The sequence below is a fragment of the Aulonocara sp. 'chitande type north' Nkhata Bay genome, linkage group LG12 (assembly GCF_057382095.1).
Source record: "Aulonocara sp. 'chitande type north' Nkhata Bay isolate Kocher_YH1m ecotype deep benthic linkage group LG12, A_spYH_male_GT1.1, whole genome shotgun sequence".
Lineage (NCBI taxonomy): Eukaryota > Metazoa > Chordata > Actinopteri > Cichliformes > Cichlidae > Aulonocara > Aulonocara sp. 'chitande type north' Nkhata Bay.
The window spans coordinates 40,117,039-40,133,354 of record NC_141355.1 but is presented as its reverse complement, the minus strand read 5'-3'; the positions used below and the strand labels follow the sequence as shown (position 1 = coordinate 40,133,354).

General features: G+C 47.1%; 1 non-coding gene across 1 annotated transcript; it reads right to left on the bottom strand.

The window, feature by feature from the left end:
• Positions 1-1,832: 1,832 nt before the first annotated feature.
• Positions 1,833-1,914, bottom strand: trnas-gcu (transfer RNA serine (anticodon GCU)). Its single transcript has one exon. It is a non-coding gene; the product is annotated as a tRNA-Ser (tRNA).
• Between the last annotated feature and the right edge of the window lie 14,402 nt (positions 1,915-16,316).

Below are 16,316 nucleotides of genomic sequence, written 5' to 3'. Positions count from 1 at the left end.
TTCAAGGAGGAAACAGATCAGACAACTGCAAGCTAACTGTTGTCTGCTCTAACAAAGCCAGCATCACTCGGGAGTCAGGACATCCTGAAGCTCGTAACTCTGAACCACCCTGACAAGGATGGGAGTCAAACCCACGTGTGCAGAGCACAAAGGACTGGCGGTTCATTGGCTTCAGCTCTCAGCCACCTCCTCCATGCCGCAAGGCGGGCTGAGATGGGCTGCTGACCGAGTGCTGAGCCTGCGGGCTGTTAGCACAGATGTTGCAGTGCTCTCTCTCAGCATGAGCGAGCCGGTGGGTGATAGATGGACTCTACATGTCTTATATTTCACGCTGCAGCCTTGTTGTTGAAACAGTGATGAAGTTTGTGCTGCAGCTGCAGAAGATCACAGGAAACTCGCACTCTTGCAGCTCTGCAGTGTCGTGGAGGAGATCAAAACTCCAGACATCCAGAGGCCCCCAGAACACAAGAGACCAAGGAAGACCAACAGAGGGGCAGCCGCGCCACTGTCCCAGTAAGAGCTGAGGAGAGTCCCAGATGAGGGCTCATTCAGCAGCCGCGGAGCAGAAGCCAGGGGGAGTTGCAGTGACGCGCCCGTGAGCTCCGCCGGCAGCCAGCCGTGCCTGAGTGACCGAGCCCCAGACTCCAGGCCCCGATAAGCGGCCGCCAAGGAGTGAGCCGGTGTGTGACGCCCATCCCCAGATACAAAGAACCACCAACGCACCGATGTCTGAGGGGGTCCGCCACTGGCAGGGGAAGTGGTGGTGGGGGGAGATAGGCCTCCAAACCTTGGAGGGCCTGAGATGTCCCCAGAGAGGTGGCGTCTGATACCCAACCTGACATATAGATACAGACATACAGGCACACACAGACACAAACATCCATGCCCCCCCCCCGCCAAAACAATAAACGTGAGAGTCGTCAGCTGATGTCTTGATGTTGGAAGGAGCTGTTTTTGTGATACCCACCAGACTGTTCTGCAGGAGTCTGTGCCTGCTCTGACTCCTCTGCACCTCCTCCTCTGGCTCCTCAAAGGGCTCCACCTGGTCCCGGTCCAGCCGGGCTTCCAGCCGGGCCTGTGGTCTGCTCATGTGTTCCTGGCTGTGCTTGTGAGCCATGGTGGTCCTGGTCTGCTGGATGGTCCCAGAGCGCTGATGCCAGCATCTGGACAGTGTGAGGTTCGGCCTGACGGGACGAGAAGTCAGAGGTCAGCTAGAGGAATTCATATGAAAAGCACACGAACAGCCGAGGTGGGCTGGATTTGGATCAGAACTGTGAGCTGAGAATGAAAACACGCTCACATCTTTAGATTTATTCCAGCTTTTATTTCACAATCACAACACATGGAAGTTTGTATTTATATGAACTCTTTTTGTAGTTTTATTTAGACATCATTTATTCACTTTATAGTTAACTACGTGGCTTCTTAAATGTCATTAGAGAATTATTTATGATTTATTACTATTTCTGGATGCATCGTCGATCATCCAGGTAAGAAAAATCCCCCAAAGTTGAATGAGTTGCTGTTAACCACGCCCCTTTCTTCCTCCTGTCTCACCGTGGTCATGTGACCCGCTCACTCTCATGTCGCGGTGAGCTGACAGCATCATCCACGCCTCACTGCGATGATCAAAAGACACAAAAATCAGGACTGAAGACTCTATTGTTGTTTTTATTCCAGAGTTTATTTTTATATTTCTGACTTGATTTAATTTTTTATTTCCTTCTCCGACGTCCTTTCTTTATGACTTATTTCTGCACAACGTTGTTTTCCTCAGCAGGATGCAGACACGCTGATGTCTCCATGCTGAACTCCATAAAACTCACTCAAGCCGACGAGGATGGGATTCGAACCCACGCGTGCAGAGCACAATGGATTAGCAGTCCATCGCCTTAACCACTCGGCCACCTCGTCTGTGTGAAGCCTGATCGCGCACACGCTCAGCGTACTGTGAGTATGAAACAGCTCAGAGCGCTGTCTGAGACACGTGACGTGAGGCTGACGTCCAAATCTGAACTGCAGACATCGTGTTTGATGCTCGAGGATCAGCTGGAGAGGTCAATCCAGCAGATGGACTCATTATGTCTTCATGAAGTCATGCTGTCCTCCACAGAGACACGCTTGTGCAGGGACGATGTGGCCAAGTGGTTAAGGCGATGGACTGCTAAGCCCATCGTCGTCGATTCAAATCCCATTCTCGTCGACTTGGTTAAGTTTTAAGGAGTTCAGCATAAAGACATCAGTGTGTCTGCAGCCTGCTGACAGTCTTTCAACACCTCGTCATCCTCCATCTTCTCTTCTTTATCTCCCCCAATTCTTGCCTTTCTGCGCTCCTGGGGTTGTGTCCACTTCTTTGTTCTGCTCAACTTCGGGTTTCAGCCTCAAGGCCTGGATCCTGCCTGGGCCTCGAGCTTGCCTGAAGCCGGGCTGTTTGTAGCAAGCACAGGGATGCATCGTTTTGGGTCCACATCTCTAGTCTCAGACTGCAGCCCCACAAAGCCATTGTAATCAAACTTTTTGAGGTACAAATGTATTCGTAAAGCTGATGCTGATGAAAACAACGTTGTGTAGAAATAGGTCGCAGCGGTCCTCACAGCGAGGCATGGATGATGCTGTTAGCTCACTGCGGTGTGAGCAGGTCACATGACCACGGTGACAAAGCAGGAAGAAACACCGACCTGCTCGCCTCAGACCGGGATTCATCTTCCTGCCGCTCCTCCGCTGGACCTGAGAGCTGAGCCGGAAGTCTGTGGACGTCTTCCTGCAGACAGACGAGAGCCCTGCTTCACCTCTGTGTCTGATGTGTGGGCATCATCAGTATTACCAATATCTGATCAATACGAGCCCACGTCCAGTTACATCAGAGCAGGACTGGAGACAAGACAAGACTGTGTGTGTGTGAGTGTGTGTGTGAGTGTATGCTTGTTTGTGTTCAATTGTCAGACTCAGGCTGATGTTGTGGTCTTGTTGGGGAGGTTACCTGATGAAGCGTGCAGGCTCACCTGTCTGTAAAAGCATGTATGAAACACACCTGAGCTCTGGGCTGATTTAATGAAGACGTGATCACAGGTCACATGACTCAGAGGCTGTTTAGGCTGAAATCCTGCTGCTCTGCTCTGAGTGACCTGCAGACATTCACGTACCTGTCCCAGCGGCACCTTCTGGCTTAGCTCCTCCCTCAGTTGCTGAAGCTCCACCTCCAGCTGTGCCTGGTGTCTGTTGCTTTGCACTTGTCTCTCCCTGAGAGCCTGCACCTCCATCCTGAGTGCAAACAGCTCCCCCTGCTGGACAGACATGCTCTGAAACACAGACAGACCCTCAGGCAGTCAGGTGGGCGTGTTAAACAGTGACACCTGCAAAATAACACACTCACCTGTGTGTGAGACCTGGCCAAGTCCTCCAGCTGTGTGCAGTGCCTCTGAGCTTCCTCCAGGTGGAGCTGCAGACTCAGATTTTCAGCCTGCAGAGTGTGTACCTGCTGCTGAGAGCAATGAGCCTGAAACACACACACACTCTTCATTTACCAGATTCATCAGTAGTTAGACTGCACATGTTCATGACCGCAGGAGGTAAAAATGAAGCCAGGGTGGAAAACCTGCGTTATCTCTGATGGCCACCAGATGGCGACACTTCCTGTTCTATAGAAGTATGAGAAACCAGCCTTCTGAACTCTGACCTCTGCCAACAGTTTGATACAAAGTCAAATTCAATCTTTACATTTTGATCATGTGACTTCAATCTGCATGCTGATTGGCTAATGACTTCTAGTTACTCGTCTTTTTAGTCAGATCCGCCCCTCCACATCACATCTGCTAGTTTGCAACCAAGATGGCACTGGAGGAAACGTTAACCTGAGGGCTTCAGAAACCAGTGAGCCACGTGACGGCGTCAGCCTCGCTTCCTCGTGAGCATGCTTTTATTCATCGCAGCTCTTGGGTGAATAAGCCAGCAGAGGGCGTGCTGTGGGTGCAGCTGGGCCATCGACCATTAAGTAAGCATATGGATCGGCGGCACAGCAGGGGGCTCTGACACTGTCCTCTGTGAACGGACGCAGTGGACCATTTTGTATTAGCGTTCTGCCAATGTGTGCTGATTGGTTGGTTAGGACAGGATGCCATCCTTCGATGGCGCTCATCAGACAGACATCAGGAGGTTGTGATGGCTGCAGGTGATGCTACCAGGGGGCAGCTGCTCGCCTCACACCCCAAATCAAAGTGGAAGGTACCGTAAAGTGTTTTGATGCATTCTCAATCATCCAGGTAAGTAAATAAAATCCAAAAGTTGATTCTGTTCATCTGGACGTAGCGTTTTGTGGGAGAAACGTTTTGTCATCATCCAGGTGACTTTTTCTGTCTCAGCTGACTGCAGTTTTCAATCTTATAAACAGGACATTTGCATAATGACTGAAACCCACTGAAGGAACAATGGGCTGGGAGGTCAGTTCATTCATCATGATTATGCAAATTCTCATGACCATTGATCAGCAACCACTGATCAATGGCCATGAGTACCTTTCACAGACAGTTGGGGAATGGCTGCAATCACAGCATTGTAAGATGGTGACAGATGTACCCTTAGGCCCCCTCCTCGATTCAGAGGAGGGGGCCTTTCACATAAATGAAAGGGAAAGACTCCGCCCTCAAACCAGCGTTCCTCCCTGTCCAGGATGTGAACATCCTCATCACTGAAAGAGTGTCCACTGGCCTGTAGGTGTGAATAGACTGCAGAGTCCTGGCCTGACGAGGCGGCTCTTCTGTGTTGTAGCCAGAGGTTGTTTGGTTTCCCCGATGTATAAATCCTGCCAATCCTCCTGCACTTAACAGCGTACACTATGTTACTCTGTTTGTGTCGGGGACCCGATCCTGGACCAGTTTTTGGCGCAGCGTGTTTTGGGGTTTAAAAGCCACAGAGACCCGGTGTTTAGAAAAAATGCATCTCAGTTGCTCCGATACTCCTGACACGTACGGGATCACTACAGGTTTTCGGCTGGACAGCGGTTGTCCTTCTCTCCTGGATCTACTGGAGCTTTCTTTAGGAGCCTTTCCAGCTTTGACAAAAGTCCAGCTGGGATAACCACATTTACTCAGGGCCTTCTTGATGTTCTTCTGCCTCCCTGGCTGCTGTGTCAGTGGGGATGGTGTTCGCTCAGTGTTGTAGCGTTCTGATGACACCCAGTTTGTGCTCCGGTGGATGATGAGAGTCAAACCTTAAATACTGATCTGTATGTGTAGGTTTACATGTCAGCTTTTAGATGTCCCCCATTACTGATGGAAATCTCACAGTCTAAGAAGGCTAACCTGCCACTGTTCATATCCTCCCTGGTGAATTTGATGTGTCGGTCCACCGAGTTAATGTCATCTGTGAAATGTGGTGCGTCCTGAGATTTGATTTTCACCCAGGTGTCATCCACATACCTGAACCAATGAATTGGTGGTGTTCCAGGGTAGGATAGTAAAGCCCTGTTTTCAATTCAATTCAATTTTATTTATGCAGCGCCAAATCACAACAACAGTCGCCTCAAGGCGCTTTATATTGTACAGTAGACCCTAAAATAATAGATACAGAGAAAAACCCAACAATCATATGACCCGCTATAAGCAAGCACTTTGGCGACAGTCGGAAGGAAAAACTCCCTTTTAACAGGAAGAAACCAGGCTCAGGGAGGGGCGGGGCCATCTGCTGTGATTGGTTGGGGTGAGAGAAGGAAGACAGGATGAAGACATGCTGTGGAAGAGAGACAGAGGTTAATAACAGATATGATTCAGTGCAGAGAGGTCTATTAACACATAGTGAGTGAGAAAGGTGACTGGAAAGGAAAAGCTCAATGCATCATGGGAATCCCCGGCAGCCTACGTCTATTGCAGCATAACTAAGGGAGGATTCAGGGTCACCTGGTCCAGCCCTAACTATATGCTTTAGCAAAAAGGAAAGTTTGAAGCCTGATCTTGAAAGTAGAGATAGTGTCTGTCTCCTGAATCCAAACTGGAAGCTGGTTCCACCAAAAAGGGGCCTGAAAACTGAAGGCTCTGTCTCCCATTCTACTTTTAAATACTCTAGGAACAACAAGTAACCCTGCAGTGCGAGAGCAAAGTGCTCTAATAGGGTGATATGGTACTACAAGGTTATGGTACTACAAGGTCATTAAGATCTTCCACTTCTTCCATGCACAAATTGGCCACAATGGGTGATACTGGGGAACCCATGGCACACCCATGTTTCTGTCTGTACCCACATAGCAAAATTGGTATAGCCCGGATCTGGCCCACACAATGTGCTTACACATGGCCCACATACCGCAAAGAATGACAGCCCTTTGGTGGCCCAGATCAGGTTTGCCAGAGGTGGCCCACACATGGGCCAGCACAGGACCACCAGTGTGTCTGCAACTGGCCTCGTGCTGGCCCATGTGTGGGTCACCTCTGGAAAACCAGATGTGTAAGTTGTTTGCAGCCACAGGCCAGTTGCAGACACACTGCTGGCCCTGTGCTGGCCCAGAACAGTTTCAGCTCTGGCCCCAGATGTCAGCCTAATGTGTACCTTAATCAAGCCATGTAATAACAACATGTGCCCGAACATAATAGTGCAAAAGTAACATGACGAAACTCTGTTCAGAAACTGAATGGACTGATTTTTATATGCACTTTTCTACTCTCCCAGATTACTCAAAGTGCTCTATACAACATGCCACATTTACACACTTTCTCTAAACTGAATGCTTTCTAATTACATTCATACACATTCACACTCTTCACTGGAAGAGCCAGGGATTGAACCACTAATCTTCCGATCAGTAGGTGACTTGCTCTACCTCCAGAGCAAAAGCCACTCAGTGGTAAACATGAGTAAACCGTCACTAGGTTTTGGATAAAGTTTACACTCACAAACCAGTCAAACCTGCATTTGAAATGTTGGCTACCATAGAAGTATAGTATTGCAACATGGCATTTGGATCTTCTAACTAAAATAGAAAAACAGGAACATAAATAGTGCCATCATTGCCAGACCTGGCCCACATCTGGTTGACATACACCCTGCCATAACACCAGTCAGTCAGAAGTGCCAGCTTGATGCCGGATCCAGGCTAGACCTGTTTTCTATGGGCCTGGGCCACATAAACCAAACCACAAACAGGCCAGATGTGGCATGCCATCACATAAACAGTGCCATCTATGCCAGGCCTGGCCCATATCTGGATGACATACCACTTACAATGCCAGAAGTCAGCCAGCAGTACCGGCTTGACACCAGATCTGTGCCAGACCTGTGTGCTATGTGGGTAGTACTGACCCTTGTATGTGAAACAGGTGGAATGAAGACACAGTTCAAACACACTTGGTCGATGCTGAGAGCAGTCCTGTTGCTGAAGTTGGGGTCATCCTGTAATCTCTTACGAACTATCTCCAACGCTTCCGTGACTGGGATGGTGAAGAGCGATGTAATGTCGTACGAGACCATGGTTTCATCTGCCTCCATGATGACATCTCTCACCTTCTCAACGAAATCCAGGGTGTTCTGGATGTGGTGTTCAGAGCTGCCCACCAGCGGGTTGAGGATCGAAGCCAGAAGCTTGGAGATGTTATAGGTGACCTAGTTGATCATGCAGACAGTCGGTCTTAAAGGTGCACCCTGTTTGTGTATCTTCGGTAAACCATACTGGCTTGGTGTAGCTTCCCCTGGGTGTAGCCTGTGGTATGATGTCTGGTCGATAGCCTTGTCTTGTTCTAACTGCTTCAGACAGTCTATCACCCTCTTCCTGTAGCTACTTCCTGGGTCTCGTTTCAAGGGTTCATAAGTATTTTCATCCCTGAGTAGTGACAAAATCTTCTCATGATAGTCTTTCTGGTTTAGCAATACTGTGCACCGACCCTTGTCTGCCGGAAAGATGATAATGTTGTTGTCATCACTAAGTGATGTGAGTGCCTTGCTCTCCTCCATGGTGATGTTGGATGCTGGGGGCTTTGCATTGCTGAGACAGGCCAAAACTTTCGTCCGTAGTTGGTCTGCTTCCATTTCTGCAATATTGTTGTTTCAAATTGTTGTTTCTGTGGCTGTGATCGGTTCCACTGGCGGGATTTGTCTCGGTGTGACAGCAAAATTCAGCCCTTTAGCAAGGATGATTTTCTCTGTTTGGGTGATCTGTCTGTCAGACAAATTCTTCACCCACTTGTCCACATCCTCGGTGTCGCATCCTTCTCTCTTCTGGCCGCTGAGGACACTCTCCGTATTTTGCGGTGGTTTCCGACGTACAACAAGTAAGTCAAACTTCATTTGTTGCCTGGTCTTAGACTTCTTGTGCTGTGCTAGACGAACCTTCTCAGTGAAGTCAAAGAGTCAAAGAAGTTAAGAGTATTCTCATCTAGAAGCATTGTCAGTCTCGGTCAGATACGCTCCTCTTGAGATTTTAGCACGTTGATGGTAAAATTTGTTTGCCTCGCCTGTTCATTAAGCAGCTGATGCTGTGCCTTCTGGAGGATTTTTGTAGCCCGGAAGCCTTTAACTGAAGAGCTCATTTGCAGACTTTTAGGAGTAATCCTGTTCTGTCGGCATCTGAGGCTGAATCTCAGGTGGTTCCTGTAATCCGCCATCCGCTGTTTGCTCATGCTGACGTACAAGCATTAGGCAGTCCTTGCTAAAGTGGGTTAAAATGTCTTGATGCATCCTCAGTATCCAGGTAACTAAAAGTTGATTCTGTTCATCTGGATGTAGCGTTTTCAGTGGGAGTAACGTTTCGTCACTCATCCAGGTGATTTCTCCCACTGAAAACGCTACTTCAAGATAAACAGAATCAACTTTTTGGAGTACCGTAAAGTGGCTTGTGGTGCTGTGAAGTGATGCTCACAGCAAGATATTTCACTACAATACAATCCTGTAAAAAAATCTACAAGTGGCGCTGCATCAGCAACTCGAGCCCTTCCATCAAACCTTCCAAAGGAAAAACAGAGCCCCGCCCATTCTGGACAAGGTGGAGAGCGCCACCTACGGACTGGAGCTCTCTCGCTCCGAAGTCCCGAACACAAACATTATCATTACTAGGATGATGCCAGCGATAGACAATAATCACGGCGTTTCCCCGGTTCATCAGGTGTGTTTGTACCTGCTCCCTGAGTCCTCGCAGGTACTCCTGAAGTCCAGAGATCACCTCCTCCAGCTCCCTCTGCAGGGCCTCGTTAGCCAGAATCTGACCTGAGGACGAGAACCAGGGTCCATTTATTAACCGGATACCAATCAGAGGGCTCCAGTCAGAGTGCCGCTCTCTCATTGGTCTGATTTCTCCTCACCGTCGGTCAGCTGCTGCTCCAGCTCTTTGATCTCCTGTGTCTCTGCGGCGATGCGTGACAGCAGGTTGTCAAGGCGACCCTCAAGCTCACTCTGCATCCTGCTCATCCTGCAACAGCTCAGTGGTCACATGGGCCTGAGAGGGAAAGATGGCAGCCAATCAGGATGTTGATTTGCACCACACACACACACACACACACACACACACACACACACACACACACAGGTGTGTGATGTCACCTGACTCTGATTATCACTGAATCTGTATTAAAACGTGAAAGTTTCAAAATAAAAAACTGTTGATCACGACCATGTCTAATTTTCACAATAAAAGATCCAGGACAAATATATTGACCTTAAAAAAATAATTGCTTCAAAATAAAACTTTTAGCCAAGCTGACTTTATTTATAAAGCACTTTAAAAACAGCTATCACTAACCAAAGTGCTGAACATAGAATAAGAAAAAATATAAACACTAAAAATAAAAATACAATAACATTAACACTGTAGAGCACCGACATCAGAAAAACAATAAAACCCAAATAAAATGAACATTTCTGTGCTGGGTTAAAAGCCAAAGCGTGCAGGTGGGTCTTCAGACCAGATTTAAAAACATGGAGTGAGGAGGCCTTTCTAATCTGTAGTCAGTGCATTCCACAATTTGGGAGCCACAACTGCAAAAGCCTCCGATGTGTCCTCGGCACGTCCGACAACATCTGGTCAGCTGATCTAAGAGACTCAGAGGGGGTGTACAGGTGCAGCAGCTCAGAGAGGCGGTGTGGGGGAGACTTTTAAGGGTTTAAAAACAAATTTTAAAAGAATTTTAAAATGAACTCTAAAATGCACAGACAGCCAGTGTATTGAGGATAAAACAGGAGTAATATGCTCACCTCTCCACATACCAGTTAAAAGCCGTGCGGCTGCATTTTATACCAGCTGAAGACGTGACAAGGATGACGGACTAACATCAAAATACAACGAGTTACAATAATCCAGCCGAGTTGTAATAAAAGCATGGAGTACCGTTCTAAAAACCTCCTTTGACAACATGGGTTTTATTTTGGCAAGCTGAAAAAAGCTGCTCCTCTCACCTGACTGTCAAACCTTAACCTCCTAGGACCTGGCGTCCACACCGTGGACATCACATTTTGGGTCATTTAGACCAAAATACTCAATTTTGCTCTACAAGGGCCTGATATCCACTGACGAGGACATTATGCTGCTACTGTTCTATCGAAATTTTAAACGAATATCCTCATATGTGGCTCTCGTTTTTCTTAGAAACAAAAATTAGGTAAAAAAAAAAAAGATCCCAATCAGCCCAAATATCAAAGAGAAATTAAAAATGCATGCTGTGGAAGAGTTCGGGTCTTAGGAGGTTAAACACTGTCCATCTAAAACCCAAATTGGTGACAGCGAGCTTTCCGTACAGTGCCAGAGGGTCCACAGGAAAGGACCGACCAGTGACAACCGGCCCTAAAGAACAAACCTCTGTTTTTGTGAAAAGTTTTATAATGAAGAGACAACCAAGCTTTCACTTTCTCAAGACAGTTATTTTGCACCTGGAATAGTCATTTTTCTTTTTGAGGTGCATATAAACCTTTGCATCATCTGTATATAAATGGAAAATAATTTTGTGCCTTCTAAAGATAGAGCAAAGCCAAGGGACAAAAGCAGAGGTCCAAGTATTGATCCCTGAGGTGCCCCACATGAGACTAAGCTGCCAGGAAAGACCTAGACCACTGCACAGTGTTCCAAGTGAGATAGTAAAATACTGTATCCACCGTGTCCAAGTTCAGTCTAGGAGAACCGAGACCACATGATCACCTACAGCTGTCAATAACAAGTCTTCTGTGCTATCCAGAGAGAGAGAAAGGAAGCGTGGACATAAAGTTTGATCAAACAGACGGATCCACGTTAGCTTTAGTTTTACAAAGTCAAACTCGAATGGTCAATAATATTTATATGATCTGCTGTCGCGGCTCTGTGGAGGACATCCTGTGGAGGATGAGCTAACTCCCCTGCAGCTCTGCTTCGACCCCGCACCTCCTCCTCCCCACCCTGTCCTGCCTGACACGCCCTCCTCAGAGTTTCCTCATGTGGGGGAAGAAAAGAAGCTGACAGTCTTCAGTTTGTTCCACACATATTTAATACCAAGTATGAGTTTCCTGTGGAGGTAAAGCAGGCTGTCTACTATTGAGAAGGTTGGTAGCTCAATTCCTCTGCATGTTAAAGTGTCTGAAGTGCAGGTGTCCCCCAATACATCTGTGTTTGCTTCAGAAGCATTGAGGTGAATGAAGCTCAGAGTAAAACCTGCTGAAACTGAGCACCAGGTGTAGTCCTGGGCTCAGACTTAGATAGGAAGCTTCACAGGACGCTGTGTGGTGACGACAGTAACATCAGTCATGCCTCTGATCCAAGGAAGTCTGGGAGCTCTGAAGGATTCAGACGTGGTGAAATCTTTGTCTTCTGTCCACAGATGTTTCTGTGAGTCAGAAACACCGGTTTGTTTCCTCTGCAGTGCATCATGGGACATCACAGATACCCTGTTCTGAGTATAAGGACGAGTTGTTGTTGTACTTACTGCTCTCTGATCAGTCTGGTCTGTCCTCCACGGGAGCTGCTGACCTCCTCTTCCTCCTGCTTCTCCTCTTCGTCTCTGTCACTTCACAGTAACCATATCTGCTCCTGTTTCCTCCGTTACAAACTCCTCTTCCTCTCCTCCTCTTTGAATCAACACAGGAAATCTTCCTCCCAGCCAATCACAGTCCACCTCTGTCCAACAGGGACCAGGAAAAGCTCAGTGAGCCCCACCCCTGAGATGAAACCCCTGAGGGGGAGGGGCTTTTTAAAGAGACGGCGACCTGCAGCTCTGAGTCTGTACAAGATGCATAAATAAACACATGAATAAAACCTCCGTGTAACTTTATAAAGTTAGTAAACTCAAACTGAATTCCACCTTAAAGAACATTTAATAAAAAAATATCAGCGGCTGTCACTGCTGAGCTCACGGAGCAGAGAGGGTTAAAGATCTGAGTGCTGCTGCTGCTCACAGGCTGTTAGAGGAGCTCCTCCTCCCCAGAAGAGTCCTGCAGGAGGAGGCCCTTCCTTTAGGGGAAGGGTCTCCTCTGCTCATGTGCTCTACTCATGATGATAACAGGGGCACGCTCAGGAGCAGGGTTTCTGCTAACGTTTTGATCTCAGGTCAGTGCTAATACTCCTGGTGAGTCTCTGTCGTTATCCAAAGACCTCCCCTGTGCTCTGAGCCACACACACCAACATGTTGGCAGAAACATGAAGGCTACCAGCAGCTCTGGAGATGGAGCTCACCCTGAGGAGCACGAGGCCCAGGAGGAGGTGAAGGCCTCAGGGGAGCTCTGGCTGCAGGAGCGTGCTGGGAAACAGAATTCAGCTCGAGCTCTACTCCACACACAGCACTCAGCATCCCGAAGCAAACACACTGAGGTCTGCTGGAGCCGTGACACCAGCTGACTGCTCTACTCGTATCACTGATATCATGAGATCAGCTAGGGTAATGCATCATCACTGTCTGAGCTGACAGCTGCATGCTGACCTGTGCTCTGCTGTCCTCCTGCAGGGGGCGTGGTAACCCCATGTAAATGAGGTCTGAGCCCTCCTGGGTCTGCAGACAGGAGCAGGACACCTGCAGACAGGCTGTTTCAAAGAAGAACTAGGGGGGTAGTCACCTCTGTGTCCATCATCAGAGTGAAACGAGTGACCGTCACTGGAAACCAGCCAGACTTCACTCACTGGCTTCTGAGAGTTCTGAATCTTTAGAGTTTTTGCCAACATGCTGGCTTTCAGAGCCAGAAGTGACCAGAAGCTGTCAGCTCACCGGTCAGGCTGCGTTCTCACCCCCACCCGAGCGGTGGGTGGAGACAGAAAAACAGAGATTGAGGATACGACCAACAGAAATGAGTTAGAGATGTGGTGAGGAGCATCGGCAAGGCTGGGGCAGGTGCAGAGGTTCCTGTTAAAAGGGAGTTTTTCTTTCCCACTGTCTCCAAGTGCTCGCTTAGATGTGATTGTTTGGGTTCCTCTGTATGATTACAGGGTCTTTACCTTACAGTATAAAGCACGTTTAGAAGGCTGCTGTTAATTGTTTGTTAATGTTAAATTAACAAACATGATCAAGTTAATGATCAAATTCTCTTTTCTTTACTCCGCAGCAGCAGGGAGGCCCCACACTCCAGACCCCAATCGGACGGCCAACTCCTCCTCCCAGCCCCCCCGCTCCAGCAGGTCGCAGATAACGGGGGTGAGAGAAGACTCCAAAACCTGCCTCCGCCCGCTCATTGTAGTGTTGATGTATGTGTGTTCTAAGGTGCAATTAAAACCCAGGAGGGCATGGAGCTACCTGCCAGAGAGCAGCAGGTCAGCACACAGCCCCTCACAGGCTATGTGCTGACCTGATCAAAGTTTCAAAGCTGCTCAGAGTTCAGCTGTGGGGTTATGATCAGCTCCTTTCCATCATAGGACACTCCAGTGTCTCATCTCCTAAAGGAGAAAACAAAGGAAACACCTTTGCTCAATTGGCTGTCCGTCAACACACTGGATGATCCTCGACCCAAATTAAGGGCACTACTGGTGCCGACTGCAGCCCCACAAGCATCAGACGGGCTCTGAGACTGACCGTTTGGACCAAACATGGGACAGTGAAAGGTCGAAAAAAGTTTTATTTTCCATGTTTGGATCTTTAATTTCTATTTTCGAGGGATTCTGGGGTTTTTTTTGGAGGTGTGGACTCTTCAAATCCAGTGTACACTGCTCATCTGTGGAAGAGCTGCAGAGAAAGCAGCATGCAGAAACTCACTGCAGTGTGTATAATGATGGAATGAGGTTGATGCTCAAGTTGCCGAGGTGGAGCAGTGCAAATGTTTGTTAGTGTTGGAGTGGCTCCCTGTCACGCCGAGGCACAGTTGTATGTGTGGGGTAAAGGACTCCAGAAACCTCTCTGCACTAACTTCAGTTTGGTTTTATTCAAGTTATGGAGCCACTGGCCTCCTAGCCTTTATGTTATTGTGTCACACTGTGGGATTTTTTTAAATTTTCTTTTCTTCCTCATGTATTATGCATGTATATATTTTATTTGCTATGGACCTGTGTGTGTCTTTAAAAATTGAAAGTAAAGTAAACATCCTCAGCAGCATGTGGGGCGGTGCAGCTCTTTCTAATGTAAAGGTCTCAGTGAATAAACACACATTCATAATTCTTTATGATTCCTTGTATTCAAGGTCAGATTCAATTCATTTCAATGAAAAATGATTTTTGATTCATCGCGTGCTATGATTTAGACAAACCTGAGATGGTTTTAGACAGGTTGGTTTGAATATAAGTGATGTGAGATTTCCAGCAGAGCTGATCAAACAGATTGATTGAACTGGTTTAAGGATCAATGGTCATTGGTGGAGTCAAACCTCTTAGATCACAGTGACTGAACATCATTTGAAAAGGAAACAAAAACCATCAAACCGATTAAACTGGAACCATAGTCAATTGTCTTCCAGGGGCCAGAGCAGGCGACATTGAGGGAAATTTAAAACTGCTGGCTAAGGGTAAACGTAAATTCAGTAAAGTCATAATTCACGTCGGCAGTAATGACACCCGGTTACACCAATCAGAGGTCACTAAAATCAATATTGAATCGGTGTGCAACTTTGCCAAAACAATGTGGGACTCTGTAGTTTTCTCTGGTCCCCTCCCCAATCAGACCAGGAGTGACATGTTTAGCCGCATGTTCTCCTTAAATTGCTGGCTGTCTGAGTGGTGTCCCAGAAACGATGTGGGCTTCATAGATAATTGGCAAACCTTCTGGAGGAAACCTGGTCTTGTTAGCAGAGACGGCATCCATCCCACTTTGGATGGAGCAGCTCTCATTTCTAGAAATATGGACAAATTTATTAAACCCCCAAAATATGACTATCCAGAGTTGGGACCAGGAAGCAGAGTTGCAGTCTTACACGCCTCTCTGCAGCTTCTCTCCTCCTGCTACCCCCCAAACACCCATCTCCATAGAGACTGTGTCAGCTCCCAAACAGACAAAAAACAAACTAAAAACCAGCAACAAACAACTTAAACATAAACAATCACAAAGAAAGAACAATACAGTATCCACATCTGAACCAAAGAGTAAAACAGTGAAATGTGGATTATTAAATATTAGGTCTCTCTCCTCCAAGTCTCTGATAGTACATGACTTAATAATTGATCAACAGATCGATTTACTCTGCCTTACAGAAACCTGGTTGCAGCAGGATGATTATGTTAGTTTAAATGAATCAACACCCCGAGTCATTCTAACTACCAGAAACCTCGAAGCACAGGCCGAGGGGGAGGTGTGGCAGCAATTTTTCACACCAGCCTATTAATTAATGAAAGACCAAGACAGACTTTTAATTCATTTGAAAGCCTGATGCTTAGCCTCGTCCACCCCAGCTGTGAAACTCAGAAACCAGTCTTACTTGTTATCATCTATCGTCCACCTGGGCCTTACACAGAGTTTCTGTCTGATTTCTCAGACTTTATATCTAATTTAGTTCTGAGCTCAGATAAAATAATTATTGTGGGTGATTTTAACATCCATGTAGATGCTAAAAATGACAGCCTCAACATGGCATTTAATCTGTTATTAGACTCAATTGGCTTCTCTCAAAATGTAAAAGAACCCACCCACCACTTTAATCACACTCTAGATCTTGTTTTAACATATGGCATAGAAACTGAACATTTAACAGTGTTTCCTGAAAACCCTCTGCTGTCTGATCATTTCCTGATAACATTTACATTTACAATAATTGATTACACAGCGGTGGAGAGTAGACTTTATCACAGTAGATGTCTTTCTGAAAGCGCTGTAACTAAGTTTAAGAATATAATCCACCCACTGTTATCATCTTAAATGCCCTGTACCAACACAGAGCAGAGCAGCTATCTGAACGCTACCCCAACAGAGGTCGATCATCTTGTTAATAATTTCACCTCCTCACTACGTACGACTCTGGATACTGTAGCTCCTGTG